Genomic DNA, 21,773 nt, shown 5'->3' with positions numbered 1-21,773 from the left:
CTGCGAATGAAACGTTGCCAAAGTTGGCGAAGCATCGCATGTGTTTTTCGTTCGCATGCACGCCGCGCGTTCAGTTGTTCAAATGTAGAAACTGAGTCACACGTCCAAACGTTTGGGAAAATAGTAAAAATGTAGTAAATCATTACTAGGATCATTCAATACGATACCTGCTATAAAGTACCAATATGAGTAAAACTATTCAGTTGGATAGTATCGAGGAAAAAAGTACGAGTATCGAGATCAAAATACTGGATACCGAAGGTCGGTTCGATAACATTTTCCCATATAAGGACACATTTGGCGTCCCTTCTCCGCCCTATCATCATTACCTTTACCCTTGCCAGTTTTCAGTACGTTCTATGATACAACCTGTACACAAATTTTGCGCTTTGCCAGGGGCGCCCCTCACAGCTTGGCGCCGCTTGCTTCTTAACAGCGACTCTGTCGATACCAAGAAGTATCTATACCTTTCCGTGTAGTTAACTGTACATACGTAGATCTATACACCCGTGAACACCAAAGCGTCAGTTGAGAAGGCAGAGGTGAAAGAAATGTGAAATTTCAAGGTCGAAAAGTTGTTTTCACCAGAAAGTGGGTTCTCCTTAAACTCCAAGGGGTGCAACGCAGCGCTACATGCAATCCAGTTGATATGGGAGCTCCCGGCAGCAGGAAACGTTGCATCTTTGTGGTGTTTTTGGTCATCTAAAGCAGACGTTAAGTTAATATCTTTACCAAACTTGCAGCTGTGATAGACAAGTTCTTACCTGTCTTGTTAAGGGTCAAAGTTACGGTAATTTGATAATATCACCCGATTCTAAGACCTTTAACTCAGAAACTACTATGGTGTCCAAAACTAAAGGAACAAACTGAAATTCTGCAAGGTTGCGCTTGTTTTGCCACAAAACAATATAAAAGGGTGATAGTAAGGTATGTACTTCGTTTTTTTTTCAACTTAACAGGTTTGCACACACATTCCGACAACTGGTTAATGTGCTCAGTATGGGGTATGGCCATCTCTGGCAGCAGTACAGGCCTTACAATGGCGGATCATGCTGTGAATGATGTCATCACTTTCACGTTGAGGCATTAACGCCCATTCTTCCTGCAGAGCTGGTTGATGGATGCTGACGTGATGCAAGCCGTCTCCCTAGCGCATCCCAGACACGCTCTATGGGATTCAAATCAGGAGAGCGAGCAGGCCACGCCGAGTGTGACCTTCTCCAAGAAAACATCAATCACCTGTGCTTTATGAGGTCGAGCATCATCGTCCATCAATATGAAGTCTGGGCCCACAGCACCTCGCAACAACCGCAAATGAGGTCCCAAAATCGTCACGATACCTGACCACAGTTTAACCTTGCCAATTCACCCGCGCAATTTCATCGAATGGGTTTCGAGCTGTAAACATAATTCCTGTGCACGTCATTAGGGATCCTCCTCGATATCGGTCTCTTTCCACAATGTTTGGGCCCCGAAATCTAGTTCTACGTGTCCTCCAGATGCGAATCCATCGAAAATCACTTTCCAGACAAAATCGGGATTCATCTGTGAAAACAACTTTGGCTGACTGTTCTGCCATCCAAATGGCGTGTTGATGACTTCACTCTACACGTTCCCTTCTGTGAAGGCACGTCAGAGGCAGACATACAGCGGGTCTCCAACAATAAAGGCTACTCTGCCGAAGCCTTCTGCACACCGTTTGCCTCGATACAACACGTCCAGTGGATGCTGCGAGCTCACATGCCAGTTGCCATGCTGTACTAAGGCGGTACTGTCGTGCCCTTACAGCCAAATACTGATCCAAGCTTCTGAAGTCACACTTGATCGGACCTGCTCACTTGGACTTCGGGATACAGTTGCGGTCTCTATAAACTGTCGTCACATTCGAGAATCAACAGAACGATTCACATTAAGCCATCGGCCACATCAGTTTGCGATTGTCCCGCTTTCTTTCTTTCCATGGCCATCCATCACACAGTGTCTGGTAGGCATCTTATCTGTGCCATGCTGCCGTCTGTGACTGTGTACACAGCGATTGTGGATGTGGGGCTATCCGGCAAACACTACCTCGTTTCATAGGTGCCCTGACGTCATCGTTCGCATGGTTGCCGTTGACCGGAATGCCATCTTTCGTGCAGAGCACGATCGTACGGACATTTGGCTGACAGTTTGTATGATTTTATCGCGAATTAGACACAGACGGGAAAATAGCGATCGGTCGCTTTAATTCTGAACACCACTGTATTCAAAGTAAAATTCAGAATGAAGGTAATATTATATAGTTTGAGGTGGTGTTTATGAAGTATTTTTAGAAGTAAAATTTTATGTACTTTTCATAATATTTTATATTTTTTCTGAAAAACCCAGTTGGAAATAGAATAAAAAAATATACCGTATTGTTCAGCATTTGATTTAAAAAAAATATTAATTATCTCTTTTATGATTTTTCAATGAAAAGCTTAGAAAAAAACAGAAGGTAAATAGAAACAGTGGCAACATAAAGACGAGGCCTTTGTCGATCGCGTGCTCTTTGAATTCGCAGCAGCCAATTGCAACCTAACTACAGCATGAACTTAAGTATTTACTACTTATTTATTTTTTATTTTTTATTATTTTTTTATTTTTATTTTTTGTTGTGTCTCAGACAACGGGCTCCATTAAGTTTCAAACTGAAATCGATGTGTACTGAATAGAGACTCAAGCGTGAGTAAGTTTAATCTTCATGAAAATATTGTTTATGCTTAATATATGACTAAAGGGTTTTTAAATATTGTATCATTTATTGTTATGTTATTATTGTACATTTCCATCAACAATGGACATTTCAGCTTCAAAATGAGTCGTAGTTCACCGAAACGCGATAAAGTTCTTGAGTTACACCCTGATAGATTGTTGTGTTCGGAAAATAACGCAAAATTTAAGATCATTTTTCGTCCTATCTGAAACTCAATAGCCGGCCGCGGTGGCCGTGCGGTTCTAGGCGCTCCAGTCCGGAGCTGCGCTGCTGCTACGGTCGCAGGTTCGAATCCTGCCTCGGGCATGGGTGTGTGTGATGTCCTTAGGTTAGTTAGGTTTAAGTAGTTCTAAGTTCTACGGGACTGATGACCACAGCAGTTGAGTCCCATAGTGCTCAGAGCCATTTGAACCATTTTTGAAACTCAATAACCTGGAGACGAGGACTTCCTGGTTCAATCCGAGGCTGTTAAAAGTCATATCGGTAGGCCATTTGCAGGTCTTTTTTTTTTTTTTGTAGGAGGGGGGGGGGGGGGGGTCGTGACTTCCTACATATATCTTGTCGAACGCTGGGCCTGTGTTGCACTTTATCCGAATAATGGAACGCATTTTGTTCTACTTTATGCTAGCCAAGTTAAAATAACAAGAGCATAAAAATAATGCAATAAACCCATTAAAGTGAAAGTTTGTAAGCATAGAGAGTGCTATAAAAAGCATCGCAGATGAATATGCGATTTATTTTATTTCCTATGTCTCCAATTTGAAGGGAATTATTGTCGTATTTTTTTATAGTTACACTTGCAGCTATCCAAGAGGAATGAATCAATCATTACTATTTTTTTTGTTTCAGATTTTTAATCTTCAGTGAAACCCGTAATGCGTTCGTATTTATATGAATAAAAATGTTTTTTTGTGAATAACTCGATAACTTCCTAAACTGAATCATAAGAAAAATGATTTTGGATCTACATGTGCATGTACCTACGTCTACGTGACCGCTTTGCAGTTCACACTTTAAGTGCCTCACAGATGGTTCATCGAACCACCTACAGACAATCTCTCTACCTTCCAGTCTAGAACTTTGCGTTGGGTGAAAATGAACACTTAAATATTTCCGTGCGAACTCTCATTTCTATTTTTTTTTACGATGATCGTTTCTTCAGATGCAGCTGGGCGACAGGAAAATATTTTCGCATTCGGAGGATAAAGTTGGCGATTGAAAGTTCGTGAATAGATCTCGCCACAACGAAAAACGCCTTTGTGTTAATGAACGCCATCGCAGCCCGCATATCATATCTTTAACATTCCCTCCCCTGCTTCGCGATAATACAAAACTAGCTGCCCTTTTTTTAACTTTATAGATATTTTCCGTCAATCCTGTTTGATAAGGATCCCAATCAGAGAGCATTATTCCAGAAGAGAACGGACAAATGTAGCATAGGCTGTCACTTTAGTAGGTATGTTGCATCTTCCATGTATCTGCCAATAAAACCCAGTCTTTGGTTGCCTTCCCCACAGCGTTTTGAATGTGATCGTTTTAGTTTAATTTGTTCGTAATTGTAATCCCTAGGTATTTAGTTAAACTGACAGCCTTCGGATCTGTGTAATTTTTCGTGTAACCCAAGTTTAAAGAATTCCTTTTAGCGCTCATGTGGATGACTTCACACTTTCATTATTTAAAGTCATTTGCCAATTTTCACGCCATCAGATATCTTGCTAAATCATTTTGCAATTGTTTTTTATCTTCTGATGACTTTACAAGACGGTAAACGGCAGCATCATCTGCAAACAGTCAAAAAAAGAGCTGCTCAGATTGTCACCTAAATCATTTACATAGATTACGCACAGCAGAGGGCCTATAACAGTTCTTTGGGGAAAGCCGTATCACTGTTTTATTCTATGGACAAATGGAAATTAGCGTTTGGCGTCATTGGCCGAGAGGCCCCTTGGTCCGGCCGGCTTGGTGCAGGTGTCATTACATTCGACGCCACATTGGGCGACATGCGCGCCTAATGGGGATGAAATGATGATGAAGACAGCACAACACCCAGTCCCTGAGCGGAGAAAATCCCCTACCCAGCCGGGAATCGAACCCGGGCCCCTAGGAAGTCAATCCGTCACGCTAACCACACAGCAGTCGGGGCGGACTGTTTTACTCGATGACTGTCCATCAGTGACCTTCCTGACAGGAAATCACTAATCCAGCGCGCAACTGTGACGTAATATCATAGGCACGCAATTTGATTAGACCCACTTGTGATGACCGGTGTCAAAAGCCTTCTAGAAAACTAGAAATATGGAATCAGTATAAGGTTACCTGTCGATAGCACTTGTTACTTTGTGTAAACAAAGAGATAGTTTTGTTTCATAAGGCGGATATTTTCTGAATCCATCCTCGGTGTCAACAGATAGTTTTCTTGTATGTAATTCAGGACATTCAAACTCAGTCTATGTCCCAAAATCCTACTGCAAACTGTCGTCAGTGATAGCGGTAAGTAATTTATCGGATTACACGTATTTCCTTTTTTGAGTGGTGGAGTGACTTGCGCAACTTTTCTGTCTTTAGGTCCGGATCTTTCTTCAAACGAGCAGTTGTATATGATTACTTATCATGGAGCTTTTGTGACTCATGGAGCTTTTGTGACTCATGGAGCTTTTGTGACTCAGCCATCAATTGTCTTATAAAACTCTTTAGCTAGTAGGGCATAACTGCGCTACAACACTATCTCTGACTGGGAATTTACTCTGAACAGTAGTTGTGTGCACACGCGTTGTGCTCAGTACCGTGGTATCAACAAATATAGCGTACATTATCTACACTTGCTACTTACATTACTCACTATGACTATCTCTAGCAGGCTCCTCCCTACAATGGCGACGAACGTCAGAACCTGCTACAGATTGCTCAGCATACTTCGTCTCATCGCCTACACGACAACAGTGGTACCAACACGCATATACTGTTCTGGTGCACTACAAGTGTTAAGATAGTGACATTCCTAGGGTTTCTTTTAATGCTACAAATCAGCACGAACAATCTACGTTTCTGCGAGACACGAAAGTGACGCTTTTCTGTGCCGTGCTGTTAGTAGCGACAGTGACCTGTGTTACATAAACAATGTGTAGTGACTGCCGACGTTCTGGATGGCTTCATTAATTAGTGTAACGCGTTTTCCTACACTGTTCTTCGGACTGTCACCGACAGACACAGTGGCATGTCACCTGAGCTTTATCACGCCAGCCGCATCGGGAATATTTCTGCCGAACCCGTTCGTGACGTCATGCGGAGCCCCCGGCCTGTAGGCCATGCGACAACACTCTCTTGGGATTTTCTCCCGAGCTGCATTTATACCAGGGAAGGTAGTCCGCCGTTGCTTCCGGACTTCCCGTGCCACCACATACGTGCCAAAATTTCTGTGGAACTTTTATTCGACTACCACCCTTTTGCCCAAAACAACTAACAATACGGTTTTCTGTCGTCGATTGTATTCAGTATAACTACAGAGTTTTCGATTACATTTTCAAGTTCGTCACACTACTGAGCCGTATAGGCGAGCACGCTGATGTCATCAGTGACATCATTCGGACTCCCAGCTATGGGTAAATACGACATAACAAAGGCAGCATTGCTTCACCGGGTTACCCAGGATTCCAGAGCAACAACTAGGCTAAGTCATTCACAATCAGCGACTGGGCACCGAGATTCCTTCTGAACTTTGGAGACGCTAACAAACTTTAATCAATAACTTTAATCAATAAATGAAAAGCACCAGTTTGCTTTTTTTTCTACAATACTGAGTATTATCACCAAAGAAGTTACAATGTTTGCAAACAACATTGGAAGAGAAGTAACACGTGTAGACTGAAGTAGAAACATACAGTAAGTAACATCTTTGACAGTGTGGTGGTAATGCATTACCACCGCACTGTGCAGTTGAGATGTCAACGACACAGCCGTGTCGCCGATCATTGTAACAAAACCATTTGTTGATCGTTTTGTTTTAGTGTTGCCAGCGAAGTCGACATAAACATAGGTACAAAGTTTACCGCCAGATAAAGTATAGGAGAGATCCAAATCTGAAATACCTCGGAAATATCTGGAAATGCCTTTTACAGTGTTCCAGTCAGAAGAAAAGGGTTTAGCCTTAGATCGAACAAATTTCAAACAGCATAAGCGACATCTGGACGAGCAGAACATGCCAGGTGCACTAATGATCCCACAGACGAACAATAGGGAACGTTGCTGTCAAGAATATTGCTGCATTCATTGTCTAATTGTTCATTATCACAGGGAGTTTTTAATGGTTTCTAATCAGACATGTTAAAATGTTGTATGGTCGCTGTGAAATGAATAAGATAGGCTCTTGTTGCTCTGTTTGCACCCCTAAAAATGGGTCTATAGATTCCACTATTATTCTGGATTCTGGATTCTGACTTTAACATATCTAAAAATGAATTCACTGCCCTTTGCGATAGGTTCATCATCGACATAAACAGCAGTTAGGAAGTTTCGTGTTTTGCTTTGTCGAATATAAATGCAAGTATCTGCTGCAGATCTAGTAAAGCAGTTTTTTTCATGAATGAGTGAAATTTATTATTCGAGCAATGAGGTGATTGCTTAAGTCCATACATTGATTTCTTGAGACGACAAACACGACCTGAGCCGTCATCGAAACCTTCTGGTTGAGTCATATATATTTCTGGATCCAAGTCACCATACAAAAAGGCAGTTCTGACGTCGAACTGACGGAGTTTCAAATTTTCTTCTGGTGCAGTCGCTATTACAGCACGAATGGCGTCATAACGAGCAACTGGGCTAGAAGTTTCATCGTAAGCAAATCCGGCGCATTGAAACATACGGCTCAAAACCAAGCGAGCACCGTATCGATTAGGCGACTTATCAAGTCTATATTTAACACGAAGTACCCATCGATTATCGATAATACGTTTACTACTAGGCAGCTCTACCAAGTCGCAGGTATCATTTTCTTCAAATACCTTCATTTCCTCTTTCATCGCATTAAACCATTTATTGGAATTACTACTTTCCATAGCTTCGTTGAAGTTTGTTGGAGCAAGCTCTTCATGGATTGCTTTTGTCAGGCAAACTAATGCATTTGCTTCTTGAGAATGGTGAGCTTGGTATCCTAATTCGTAGTCACTAACGAACTAGACGTCGATTTCGTAACTCATTCGAATATTCTTGGTCACTAGTCTCAATTTGATCAACAGTAGATTCACTTTTCCGTCCCGTTTCTTCAGGTATGAAATTAAGTTACAACTCAATCGAATTTCCAGTTGTTCACAGTTTTTCTGGTTGAAAACAACATTGTATGATTTCATCACATGTCGTTTTGATGGAATGCACAGTTTGTGACCATCTTTGTCATTCACGTAGACAGTGGAATGGCCGTGTATAGCTTTGTCATGGAACTTAGAACGAAATTTCTGTGGCAAATATACATAGCATTTTGGTCCAAAAATGCGTAAATAGCTGAAACTGTCAAACAATTTGCCAGTCTACAGTTCGTAAGGTGTCTTACTTTCAACACTTGACTTCCCAGTACGACTGAGTAGAAAAACGGCTGTGCACATGCATGAGCCCAAAATGATTTAGGTAACTTGCTACATGTTACCAATGAGCCAACTAATTCAACTAAATGTCGATTTGATTGTTCAGCAACACCATTTTGCTCAGGAGTATGTGGACACGTAATACGAAGCTCAGTACGACGGACTCGTAGCATTGCAGCTATCATATTGCAATTAAACTCTCCTCGACAGTCAGAACGTGACATTTTTACCTCATGACCAACAGCATCACACTCCTTCAAAAAAGTTTCAAATTGTCAGTCACTGCAGATTGGTTTCGCATGAAATATATCTGAACGAAACGAGAATAATCATCTTTGAAAATCACTTAGTAACGAAAACCATTTGTAGAGTCAACAGATATGGGTCCATTAACGTCTGCATTGATTAACTCACCAGCAATTTGTGGACGATATCTGCTATGGCTACATCGTTTGCGGTGAGATTTGCCAAGAAAACCCATCAAAAACCGATGTTGTATCAGGGCACGTAACTAATATACCTAAGCGAGAGAGCACGTCTCGTAAGTGACGTTTATCCTTGTGACCGACTCTCACATGCCAACGTTGTAGTTGGTCTTCTGAAGTTGCCGAGTTAGTCATTACTTGTGAAGCGGGAGGACAAACTCGCATGTTCATAATATAAACTAAACCAACACTTACTCCTGTTGCGACTATTTCACTATGTCGCCGAATGATAACACCTTCCTTATCATAAGTCACATCACATCCGAGCTGTGCAGCTTGACGGACAGAGAAGTTGGTGTCTGACGTCCGCTATGTACCACACATTTTCAAGGAAAGCAGGCGGCCACGTTATGTTTATGAATATTTCAGTATGAATTTGGGAGAGCCAGTCCTGACGAAACTCTACAATCTGGTGACCAAGAAGAACGAGACAGGCGAAATACCCTCAGACTTCAAGAAGAATATAATAATTCCAATCCCAAAGAAAGCAGGTGTTGACAGATGTGAAAATTACCGAACAATCAGTTTAATAAGCTACAGCTGCAAAATACTAACGCGAATTCTTTACAGACGAATGGAAGAACTAGTAGAAGCCGACCTTGGGAAGATCAGTTTGGATTCCGTAGAAATATTGGAACACGTGAGGCAATACTGACCCTAAGACTTATCTTAGAAGCTAGATTAAGGAAGGTAAACCTACGTTTCTAGCATTTGTAGACTTAGAGAAAGAGTTTGACAATGTTGACTGGAATACTCTATTTCAATTTCTAAAGGTGTCAGGGGTAAAATACAGGGAGCGAAAGACTATTTGCAATTTTTACAGAAACCAGATGGCAGTTATAAGAGTCGACGGACATGAAAGGTTGGGAAGGGAGTGAGACAGGGTTGTAGCCTATCCCCGATGTTATTCAATCTTTATATTGAGCAAGCAGTGAAGGAAACAAAAGAAAAATTCGGAGTAGGTATTAAAATCCATGGAGAAGAAATAAAAATTTTGAGGTTCGCCGATGACATTGTAATTCTGTCAGAGACAGCAAAGGACTTGGAAGAGCAGTTGAATGGAATGGACAGTGTCTTCAAAGGAGGATATAAGATGAACATCAACAGAAGCAAAACGAGGATAATGGAATGTAGTCTAATTAAGTCGGGTGATGCTGAGGGAATCAGATTAGGAAATGAGACACTTAAAGTAGTAAATGAGTTTTGCTTTTTGGGGAGCAAAATAACTGATGATGGTCGAAGTAGAGAGGATATAAAATCTAGACTGACAATGGCAAGGAAAGCGTTTCTGAAGAAGAGAAATTTGTTAACATCGAATATAGATTTAAATGTCAGGAAGTCATTTCTGAAAATATTTGTATGGAGTGTGGCCATGTATGGAAGTGAAACATGGACGATAAATAGTTTGGACAAGAAGAGAATAGAAGCTTTCGAAATGTGGTGCTACAGATGAATACTGAAGATTAGATGGGTAGATCACATAACTAATGAGGAGGTATTGAATAGGATTGGGGAGAAGAGAAGTTGTGGCACAACTTGACTAGAAGAAGGGTTCGGTTGGTAGGACATGTTCTGAGACTTCAAGGGATCACCAATTTAGTATTGGAGAGCAGCGTGGAGGGTAGAAATCGTAGAGGGAGACCAAGAGATGAATACACTAAGCAGATTCAAAAGAATGTAGGTTGCAGTAGGTACTGGGAGATGAAGAAGCTGCACAGGATAGAGTAGCATGGAGAGCTGCATCAAACCAGTCTCAGGACTGAAGACCACAACTTCGTTGCCAGCTGTACACATTGTGGAATCGGAAACGTTCCTGCCGTTATTTGGTGAGTTATGATGTGTCGTGGCAGTCAGAAATCCAAGAATCTGTACCATCAAAATTAACATGAAACAACAAACTAGCGGCTATATATGTATTTGGTTTACTGCTCATTTTTAAATTGGAACTTGAATTATTGTTAGCTGTCGCATTTACTTCTCCTGCGGCCATGCGCTTTCGGCAGTTTGCGATAACATGTTCAGCTTTGTTGCAATACGGTCATGTACGATTTTTTCTTCTTTGACTTATTCCGCTCTGCTGTAAATTTCTCCTGCTTTTGATGTTGCTCATCTGATTTTGATTTTGCGTAGAAAGCCTCAGCTGACTGTGTAGCTAGGGAATTCTGAATCGAAAGCAAATTCTCAGTAAAAAGCTTTGTCGTCTGCTCAGATTCAGGAATACGATAACAGGTTGACCTGTAAAACTGATATTCGGGTCCTAATGTTTTGAAAATGCGATGGTGAGACAAAGTTGCGTTTTGATTAATTTTGTTCAGTTCACCGCGAAAGCCATGGAAAATGTTAAGAAGTAGCGACATGTGTTTTGTTACAGACGTAAAGTCGTCTTCCGATGTTTCAAAGAAACAATCGAACAACATATACAGCCGATGCAGTGAAGATTGTTCATATAATGACGTGAGGGTACTCAAATTTCTTTTCCATCAGTCTTCTTTCGTACATGAATAGCAGGTTCCTCTTCAAGTGCCGTTCCAATGATACGAGCTGCCCGAGCATTGCCATGCTGCCAGCACCGATACGGGTCGGACGGCTCTTCTCCTTCCTCTAATGACGGACACTACGTGTACCATCGAATGAAGAGAATGTTCTAGAAAAAAAGTTGAATCTGCCATTTCCATGCTTCCCACTGATCTTCACTTGACAACTTGCTAATATTTGTACGACTACTGTCATTATTCAGCTGAACCGTTGTGTCTGTCATTCCACAAATCTTGGAGTCTCGCGATTGTCTTAGTATATAAAAAGTAGTCTAATGAACGAATACTGTAATTTTCACAACCCGAAGAGTTCAAACCTGGGCCTAAACCTGCTATGGTTAATTTAGGATATATTTTTGTAGAAAGAATACAATACTTTTAGGAACAGTGATCTTCTCTCTCTAATACCTAAAAAGGTAACACATAGCAATAATACTTCCTAGAGTAAAAGCATGAAAAGGAGAGTCTTAGGAGAGAAGAATTTCACACGACACAAAACCAAGCAGCACCGTAGGAGGAAACATACAGTCCCGATTTACTTTTGCACGACAGTGCTCGGACGGATATTGGGCAGGGTATTACTGATTTGTTCGATCGATGGCGCTGGGGAATACTGTACCACCCACTATATTCCGTGGACGTAGCCCTTATGACTTCAGCTGGATTTCTAAGATGAAGAAAGCACTTAATGGCATTTGCTTCAGACCGCTCGGTTGGAACCGTCAACGCAATGTGCGCTGCTGAGGGTATCCTAAGGCTTCCACATAGCTGACAACGGCTTAAGCATAATGCTTGTGAATACGTTGAAGGACAATAATACATCGAAACATGTATCTACACTCATGCTCATAAATGAAGGATAATTGCAGAATGTGGTGCCACACTACGTGGCACTACACAAAACTGGCGCTAATAGCTTAGGCACATAGGGAACACACACGACACAGGTCTGTAAGTCCACGGTATTGGTGATAAGTTGAGAAAACTGTCCCGAAACACATGTGCTACAAAATGTCACTGTTTCCTGCGCATGTGACCCGACATCAGTATGGTGTATGATGAACATGCACACGTACACAGGTTGCACAACGGGTTGGCATACTCTGGATCAGATGGTCGAGCAGCTGCTGGGGTCTACCCTGGTTGCAAGATTGGGCGTGACCAGGGTAACATCGATGTTCGTGCCTTCGCCCCCATAGGTGGGGGGGGGGGGGGGGGGAGGGGGAGGCGGTTCCCTTGTTTGTTGGCGACCATTAGCTGTAACGCCATGGTGGTTTCCTCGGCTTTTTCTCCCCGATCATCATGGGTGCCGCTGAACCATAGGTGTGACTTCGCATTTATGTCAGCTGTGATGATGCATCTACACCCCCACAACGCCGTGGTCACTTGTGTTAGTTTATCTAGGAACTCATCTATTCCTCTGCCATACTGGAAGTACTTGTTGATGATGTACAGTACTCCAGCTGGTGAATGTAGTTCCACGACGTTGCAGTGGTCATCAGAGAACTGAGAAAGGACCGTCGCTCTTAACGCTTTGTTGATAATCATTACTGCAGCTCTGTGTTCTACTCTACTGTGAATTGCTTGCCAGTTTGCTGCTGCAAATGGGATTCGCCCGTCTTGGGAGTATGGGTCCTGCAAACAGAGCACATCCAGACCCCTCTCCTCCACGACTCTCCAGAGTTCCTACATGACTAACTTAATGTTATGTGAATAAATCTGTCCTACTTTTCAAAGGTTCACATGCGAAATATGTTCTAATGTGTGATTCTGGCCAGTTTTTGCTCCAGTCGTGAGCTAATCTTCCGTTTGTGATGACAGATTGATTGTAAAGTTCATTTAGATCAAATTTCTCATTTCTTCTTTCAAAAACTTTTTTAACCAGGTCTCGTAGGGGTCCGAAGTCGGTGGGGAGATTCATTGTCTTTAGCTGTATTCTATCTACAGCCTCCATTACCGAGAAGGCGACGTCTCTACCGTATTCATGACCAACACGTACCACATGTCTCAGGACTGTGGTGAGGATTGCCGGCTCCTCCAGGCATGCTAGTTGTAATGCATGTTCTAGGTTGGGGTATACCCTATTGGGATCTACGCCCAGACCTCTATGAGTCGATGGATTTGTGGATGAACATGTACTGCTAACAATGTTAACTTGCACTTTCTGTTTATTAAGTGTGCCATTTTGCTTTGTCATTAGAAGACTTCCTACCACAGGAAGCCCTTTTGGTCGTTCTAGCTCTTCAGCCCACCTTGGTCCCCGGTTTGAGGGAGAGGGAGCATCTGTCTGACCACAAGGGTCCGTTTGCACACCTGCATCTCTCGTTTCCACACTTTCGGTTTTATCTTGGAAACTCTTTGCAAAAATTCCCTAAATCTGCTGGCCCTTAATGCATCCCTCAACCTTTTACTCGGGGACTTTCTTTTAGGCTTCCTGTGACCTGATATGGGCTCAGCCATAATCAGTTCTTAAAATGAGTCTCTGCTCTAGTACCCTGTAGGTAGGGCAGTTTCTTCCTGTGGCGTTACAACTTCTTTTTCCTCTCCGCGTGCAGGGTATACATATCCCTGTTCTGCCGCAGGTTTTTCTGGTATGATCTACTGCGTCGCACCTGGAGCAAGCCGGCTTTCGCTCACAGTGTTTGTGTACGTGATCTAGGTCACCACAGTTGTGGCACTGGGGAACTATGAGATAGTCTCTTACGTTAATTGAAAGTAATCCCATATATACTCTGCTCATAGTGGTGAGCTTGCGCCACATGTTCCCCGAGACTTAGGCAACATGGTGCACAACATCACACTCTTGATGTCCAGTTTTGAAGCGCAATTTAAATTCGTTCTTAAAGGTCTCCAAACTCATGTCTTCAAAATTCTGTTGATTTATTGTTACATAAATGTCGTTTTCATTTATTGCAGTGGGAACATTGTATAAGATTACTAGAGGATTCCGCTTTTTAGGCGGTTCACATTTAACTAACTTATTTAATTTCACATGGTTGAGTATTTTATCTCTGTCTTCTTCAGTGGCAACGTCAACTATCACAACATTTTTGGTTGCCTTGACCTTATTTATTTTTAATTTATCTGATGCAGGGTTCACCGTTGTTGTAAAAATCTCCTTTTTGATGTCCTTTTAGAAAGACTGCCGTGTCCAGTCTTTTGGACACCTTAGCTATCGTCTCTCTTGTCTGCGTTTTGGTGGCCGCCTGCGCGACCACTCCAGCCCATGTTTTGGTAGGCTGTTTTCGTAGTCGTTCGTTCTCCTTCTCCAACTCCTCTAGTCGCCCCTCGAGCTTCACGATGGCAACAGCCCAGGCGACGAGTTCTTTTCTCATTGAGAGAACTACTGTGTTGCTTATTTTTCGATTTTTGATACTGGAATCTAGTAACTGATTTATTCTCATATGCCTTTCTGTTACATATACTACGTTCTGCCCAGGCCCTCTTCTGGGTGGGAACAGCAAGTGTCGAAAACGTCGAAAGAACAGTTGAGTGACTCATCTCTTGGTCAGCCATATTGAGCACACGAGTGAATAAAGTTGGAAGGGGAGCTCGTCTCTCACCTCGAACCAGCTCCTCTGGCATGGGAGGGGTCTGCTGCAGCTCGCCCACCGGCCTCGCCCGAGGCCAAGGGCACTCTTGGGCTACCGAGTTTAGCACGCTGTCACCAACGTACTGGTCCCCCTCGGTGGCCCCGTCATTGAAGATTTCACTCGAGGCTCATCGGCAAGTGCACCCTGCACTCCGGAGGGGCAGATGCTCCTCTCGTCCTTCGCCACCTACTAGTCCGACCTTCCACCTCTCGGCCAAGGACCCACTCCTACTCAGGTGGTGGGCCGGTCACACAGTCGTTCAGCGGTCTGGACCCATCTAACCTGGACCAGGCGATGTCACCACCTCCTGGGTTTGGCAGAACACGCCCCGGTTACCCAGGGGCGCGGCGAAGCGTCCTTGCCGACTCGCGCCGAGATTCCACGCCGACAAACGAGGTCGCCGGCATGCAGAGCACCTGCTGGTCTGTGCCCTGCGAAAAGAGAGAGGGAGAGGAGCAGCATCCGCCCAGTGCAGAGGGGTCTCACACAAGTGAGGAGCATCCCCCTGCGGCCTAGCAGCCCCGCTCAACTCTCACCCCCAAGGGACAGATCTTCGGTCCCTCGACACAGCTCCCCCTGTGCCACGCACCCTTCGCTTTTGCATCGGGTTGGGTCGTAGCTCTGCCTTTTGTCGCAGGGCAGCGTTCGGGTGGGCCCGAGAAATACTGAGCTTAACGTCTGGCACCACCGGAAGCCGGAAAGAGCCATTTGGGAAGGAGAGGCTATAAGAGACGCGTCACTTCCCCTTGTCACGGCACGCCCTACTAGAAGCGATACGCCCTAGTCCGAGCCTCCGTGCCTTACAGCGCGCCGGCAACGGGCAGGGCCGCACCAAGCGCAACCGACCTCACCCCAGACATCATCATCGTACTCGTCATGACCAGTTTCTTCCATATATTTGGTACATGCAGCGTTTGGCCAGATATGAAAGCATGAATACATGAAATGTATTCGCCGTCGTGAATATGAACTACCATCAGCTGTACAAGGGAATAACGATAGTGAAAGTTTGTGCCGGACTGGGACTCTAACCCGGATTTCCCGCTTTCCGTGGGTGGTCGCCTTAACCGCTTTGGCCATCCGTGGACGAATCATGGCCAGACACAGACTTCCATATGTCGTCCTTCCTGCGTCACAACCTGTACTTGTACACACATTATGTACTTCTCGGACAGGGGAGGACATTTGAATTGAAAGTCGCCTTGCATCGACGGATAAATACGATATTGCAATGCCTGTGTTGTTAAGAAAAACGATGTAGTGTTCTCCGGACGTGCATGCATGTCCGAAGGAACATTGCATCATTCTTCTTAACACCACAGGCACAACAGTTATGTAGAAAGGAAAGTGGCAGAAATGCAGGCTCCAGATGGCCAAGGTTTAGGAAAAATAGCATTCTTGCGCGGGTCGGGCAAGTAATGAGGCATTTATGTTAGCATAGTATCCAGGCAGCGGCTGGCGTAATGGTAAGATTGCTGACCGGTAACCGGAGAGTTGTGGGGTCAAGTCCAATGCGGAAATTTTTTTATTTTCAATTTTTACGTTACTCACACTGCAAATAAACCCAAATAATTCTAAATCTGCCGTATTTATTAATACTTTCAGAAAAGCCATGAAAAGGAGAGACAACGGAAAATTTTGGATTGCAAACATATTTGAAGGAAGGGATTGTAAGACGTACACGAGGACGCCAGAAGTTTGTAGCCATCCTCTTTATTAATTTTATCATACTGCTTAATAATTTTAATCGCCTCTCGTATTTTGCGTAAGTGCGTCTATGACTGTTTTGCACGCACGAGGGGTTCCTGGAAGATGATAGGTCGTCCACAGTCTCAGTAGTGTTCCCCTATCGCCGATTTATTGCACTGTGCTAATTGCAGATGTCGTTATCATTCTGTCATCCGTCTGTTGACTTTCCACCACGTCTCCTCTAAAAACCACAAGTACGTCACACGTTCGATAAGTAAAGCGGTTTTTGTTGTGGCGTAACAAGCTTGCTACGCCACACTGGGAAGGGAGCCGAAAGAAAGGCACGCGTACACACACGCCGACTGCGTCAAGTCTGGAACAGGATAACTATTGAATGGTAGCAAGAAAATTACGTAGCTGCTTTATACTTAACTTTTAATCTTTGTTGGTTTACACGTTCTTCTTGAGACATTTATACGATAACTCTCAAACTAGGTAAGGCTAATGGCGCCTTGCTAGGTCGTAGCCATGGACTTAGCAGAAGGCTATTCTAACTGTCTCTCGGCATATGAGAGGAAGGCTTCGTCCGTATTGTCGCTAGCAATGTCGTCGTACAACTGGGGCGAGTGCTCGTCCGTATCTCGAGACCTGCCTTGTGGTGGCGCTAGGTCTGCGATCACACGGTGGCGACACGCGGGTCCGACATGTACTAAATGGACCGCGGCCGATTTAAGCTACCACCTAGCAAGTGTGGTGTCTGGCGGTGACACCACAGTTTTATTCAGGGCCCAACACACCATATTATTCCCCACTCTTTTACATGCAAAATCCTATTTTTCAACATAATATTCGTTCAGTGCGCCGCTTAACTGGGAGAGCATATGCCCTCATTGTACCACTCTACTGGCCGACGTCGGAGCCAACGTCTCGCTTCATCGATAACCTCCCCATCATCCTCTTACTGCTTCCCACGGAGCTCATCTTTCATTGGGCCAAACAGACGGAAGTCAGAAGGTGCAAGATCCAGGCTGTAGGGTGGAAGAGCAGTGCAGTGAAGTTTTGTGAGCTCCTCTCGCGTGTACAGACCTTTGTGGTACCTTGCGTTGTCATGGAGAAGAAGAGCATTTGCATTTTGTGACGACGAACACACTGAAGTCATTTCTTCAACTTCCTGAGCGAAGCACAACGCACTTCAGGGTTGATCGTTGCAACATGAGGGAGGACATCAAACAGAATAACACCTTTCAGGCTCTCAGAAGACTTTCGCCGTCACTTTACCAGCTGAGGGTGCGGCTTTGAACTTTTTCTTGGGAAGAAATGTGGTTTGGCGCCACTGCATGGATTGTCGTTTTATTTCTGGTTCGAAGTGACGAACCCATGTCTCATCCCCTTTGATTCTGTTCGACAAAAAAATTGTCATCATCAGCCTCGTAGCTCGCAAATAATTCTGCACAGATGGTACTTCGTTGCTCCTTATGGTCTTCTGTTAGGCAGTGAGCAACCTGGCGGGTACACACCTTTGTGAACCCCACATGGTGGACGAGAGTGTCAGCACTACCATCAAAGATTTCCAGTTCTGCATTCCGTGGATTACCTCGAATGAGAATCATGAAATGGATTAGCTCTTGTGAATATGGGTTACCATCAGCTGTATAATAGAATGATGACAACGGAAATTTGTGCCGGACTTGGACTCGAACACGGATTTCCCGCTTACCGCGAGCGGTTGCGTTACCGTTTGACTATCCGAACACAACTCATGGCTAACCCAAACTTCCATAGTCCTCAACCATGTGTCCACAATCTGTACTCGTACGTCTATTATTTCTACACTCCTGGAAATTGAAATAAGAACACCGTGAATTCATTGTCCCAAGAAGGGGAAACTTTATTGACACATTCCTGGGGTCGGATACATCACATGATCACACTGACAGAACCACAGGCACATAGACACAGGCAACAGAGCATGCACAATGTCGGCACTAGTACAGTGTATATCCACCTTTCGCAGCAATGCAGGCTGCTATTCTCCCATGGAGACGATCGTAGAGATGCTGGATGTAGTCCTGTGGAACGGCTTGCCATGCCATTTCCACCTGGCGCCTCAGTTGGACCAGCGTTCGTGCGGGACGTGCAGACCGCGTGAGACGACGCTTCATCCAGTCCCAAACATGCTCAATGGGGGACAGATCTGGAGATCTTGCTGGCCAGGGTAGTTGACTTACACCTTCTAGAGCACGTTGGGTGGCACGGGATACATGCGGACGTGCATTGTCCTGTTGGAACAGCAAGTTCCCTTGCCGGTCTAGGAATGGTAGAACGATGGGTTCGATGATGGTTTGGATGTACCGTGCACTATTCAGTGTCCCCTCGACGATCACCAGTGGTGTACGGCCAGTGTAGGAGATGGCTCCCCACACCATGATGCCGGGTGTTGGCCCTGTGTGCCTCGGTCGTATGCAGTACTGATTGTGGCGCTCACCTGCACGGCGCCAAACACGCATACGACCATCATTGGCACCAAGGCAGAAGCGACTCTCATCGCTGAAGACGACACGTCTCCATTCGTCCCTCCATTCACGCCTGTCGCGACACCACTGGAGGCGGGCTGCACGATGTTGGGGCGTGAGCGGAAGACGGCCTAACGGTGTGCGGGACCGTAGCCCAGCTTCATGGAGACGGTTGCGAATGGTCCTCGCCGATACCCCAGGAGCAACAGTGTCCCTAATTTGCTGGGAAGTGGCGGTGCGGTCCCCTACGGCACTGCGTAGGATCCTACGGTCTTGGCGTGCATCCGTGCGTCGCTGCGGTCCGGTCCCAGGTCGACGGGCACGTGCACCTTCCGCCGACCACTGGCGACAACATCGATGTACTGTGGAGACCTCACGCCCCACGTGTTGAGCAATTCGGCAGTACGTCCACCCGGCCTCCCGCATGCCCACTATACGCCCTCGCTCAAAGTCCGTCAACTGCACATACGGTTCACGTCCACGCTGTCGCGGCATGCTACCAGTGTTAAAGACTGCGATGGAGCTCCGTATGCCACGGCAAACTGGCTGACACTGACGGCGGCGGTGCACAAATGCTGCGCAGCTAGCGCCATTCGACGGCCAACACCGCGGTTCCTGGTGTGTCCGCTGTGCCGTGCGTGTGATCATTGCTTGTACAGCCCTCTCGCAGTGTCCGGAGCAAGTATGGTGGGTCTGACACACCGGTGTCAATGTGTTCTTTTTTCCATTTCCAGGATAAAATGGTTCAAATGGCTCTGAGCACTATGGGACTTAACATCTGAGGTCATCAGTCCCCTAGTACTTAGAACTACTTAAACCTAACTAACCTATGGACATCACACACATCCATGCCCGAGGCAGGATTCGAACCTGCGACCGTAGCGTCGCGCGGTTCCAGACTGAAGCGCCTAGAACCGCTCGGCCACTCTGGCCGGCAATGAAATAGTTTGTAAACCTTCCATCACCCACTTATCTGCTTCATAAAACATGCGAAATATGGCAAATTGTATGATCTCTATGTAGCATCTGAGAGGATCGAGCACTGTGTTGGACAGTTACGAGCGGGTAGGCAGAAATGTTTGGCGAGCGAAATGTCAGGTTAACTGTTAGATCATGGAAGGATTTGTATTGGTCATATTACAAATTCTTGAACACTCTTAGCAACATGTGGATGGGCTAAGCCCTTATACAATACACATGCCCGGATGGACTAATTTGAGAGTACTTCTTCACGATCTACAACTTGATTGTTGTTGTTGTTGTCGCAACTGAGAGTAGCCGCGGTTTGTAGCGGTTAGGATTCACATTTCTTTGCCTCACACCTAGATTTAGTTTTTCCGTGGTCTGTGTAAATGGCTTCAAGCAATTTCTTGGACGATTCCTTTGAAATGAACTGGGCCAAATTCCTTCCCCGCCTAGTCCGCTGCGAACTTGTGTACCCCTCGAATGCTCTGCCTTCTTTCCTCTAGAGCTTTACCTTGTTTATTAATTTTAGTTGCTTTCCTCCTCTTTTTATACCCAAATTCTTTGATTTTGTGAAATTAGTTTTGTTCAAAAATGGTTCAAATGGCTCTGAGCACTATGGGACTTAACTTCTGAGGTCATCAGTCCCCTAGAACTTAGAACTACTTAAACCTAACTAACCTAAGGACATCACACACATACATGCCCGAGGCAGGATTCGAACCTACAACCGTAGCGGTCGCGCGGCTCCAGACTGTAGCGCCTAGAACCGCTCGGCCACCACGGCCGGCAATTGGTTTTGTGCTTAATGAATTAAGTTCTTTTTAACTGAGTGTCCTGTTTTATTTTGCATCTTACTAGGTTGTGGTCGCTAGAGGTCTTGACCAGGTTTAAGACACACACATTCAGAAGGACCTTTTTAAATTTTTATTTATTAATTAATTTATTGACACATATAGTCAAACTCTTTACACGTCCATTCTATGCCTGACTTCAAAAATGTGTTCATGGTGTAGCTACGTCTCCACTTTTACACATAAGTCACCAATTACTATCATTCACTATGAATTATTTTTATTTGCCAGTTCTCGTAACTCTCAATACATCTGGAGACATGGTTGTCCTTACTACATATATAATGTTTAATGTTTAAAAAGTCAGTTTGTGATTTACTTGCACCATGGGGTACTGATTATTCGATCGCAAAACAGTTACTTTGTGCATGTTTCATTCCTGTACGCGATAGCTGATTATGTTGATTTTAAATCGTTACAATGATGTCAGACATTTTATTTTGGAATTCTGTCTGGTTGTCGGATCCGATAAAAAGTAAAATAAAAACAAACATTCGACATAATAGTTTTCTGGGTATGGCACCGCGTCATAACGTATAGAACTACTGCTGCTGGAGAAAAACCAACATTTCGGCCACGGTTGCAGCGGCCTTCTTCTGAGTCTCAACAAGGTCGCTGCAACCGTGGACGAAACGTTGGTTTTTCTCCAGCAGTAGTAGTTCTATATATTATGACGCGGTGCCATACCTAGAAAACTATTATGTCAACTGACTGGCCGCGGAATCCTACGCAGTTATAGAAAACAAACATGTAAAAAATTGAAAAAAAAAAACCACCGCAAATCTAAATCCAGGAAAAACAACATAACAAATGAAACACAGATTTCACAAATAAC

General features: G+C 44.4%; 1 protein-coding gene across 1 annotated transcript in view; it reads left to right on the top strand.

Moving 5' to 3' along the window:
* The window catches only part of LOC126484450 (lysosomal acid glucosylceramidase-like), a 115,919-nt gene that overhangs the window by 33,138 nt on the left and 61,008 nt on the right, over window positions 1–21,773 (top strand). The gene's annotated exons all lie outside the window — the stretch shown is intronic.

The sequence above is a fragment of the Schistocerca serialis genome, chromosome 6 (assembly GCF_023864345.2).
Source record: "Schistocerca serialis cubense isolate TAMUIC-IGC-003099 chromosome 6, iqSchSeri2.2, whole genome shotgun sequence".
Lineage (NCBI taxonomy): Eukaryota > Metazoa > Arthropoda > Insecta > Orthoptera > Acrididae > Schistocerca > Schistocerca serialis.
The sequence above is the reverse complement of the archived record's forward strand: the minus strand, read 5'-3'. Positions and strand labels throughout refer to the sequence as shown.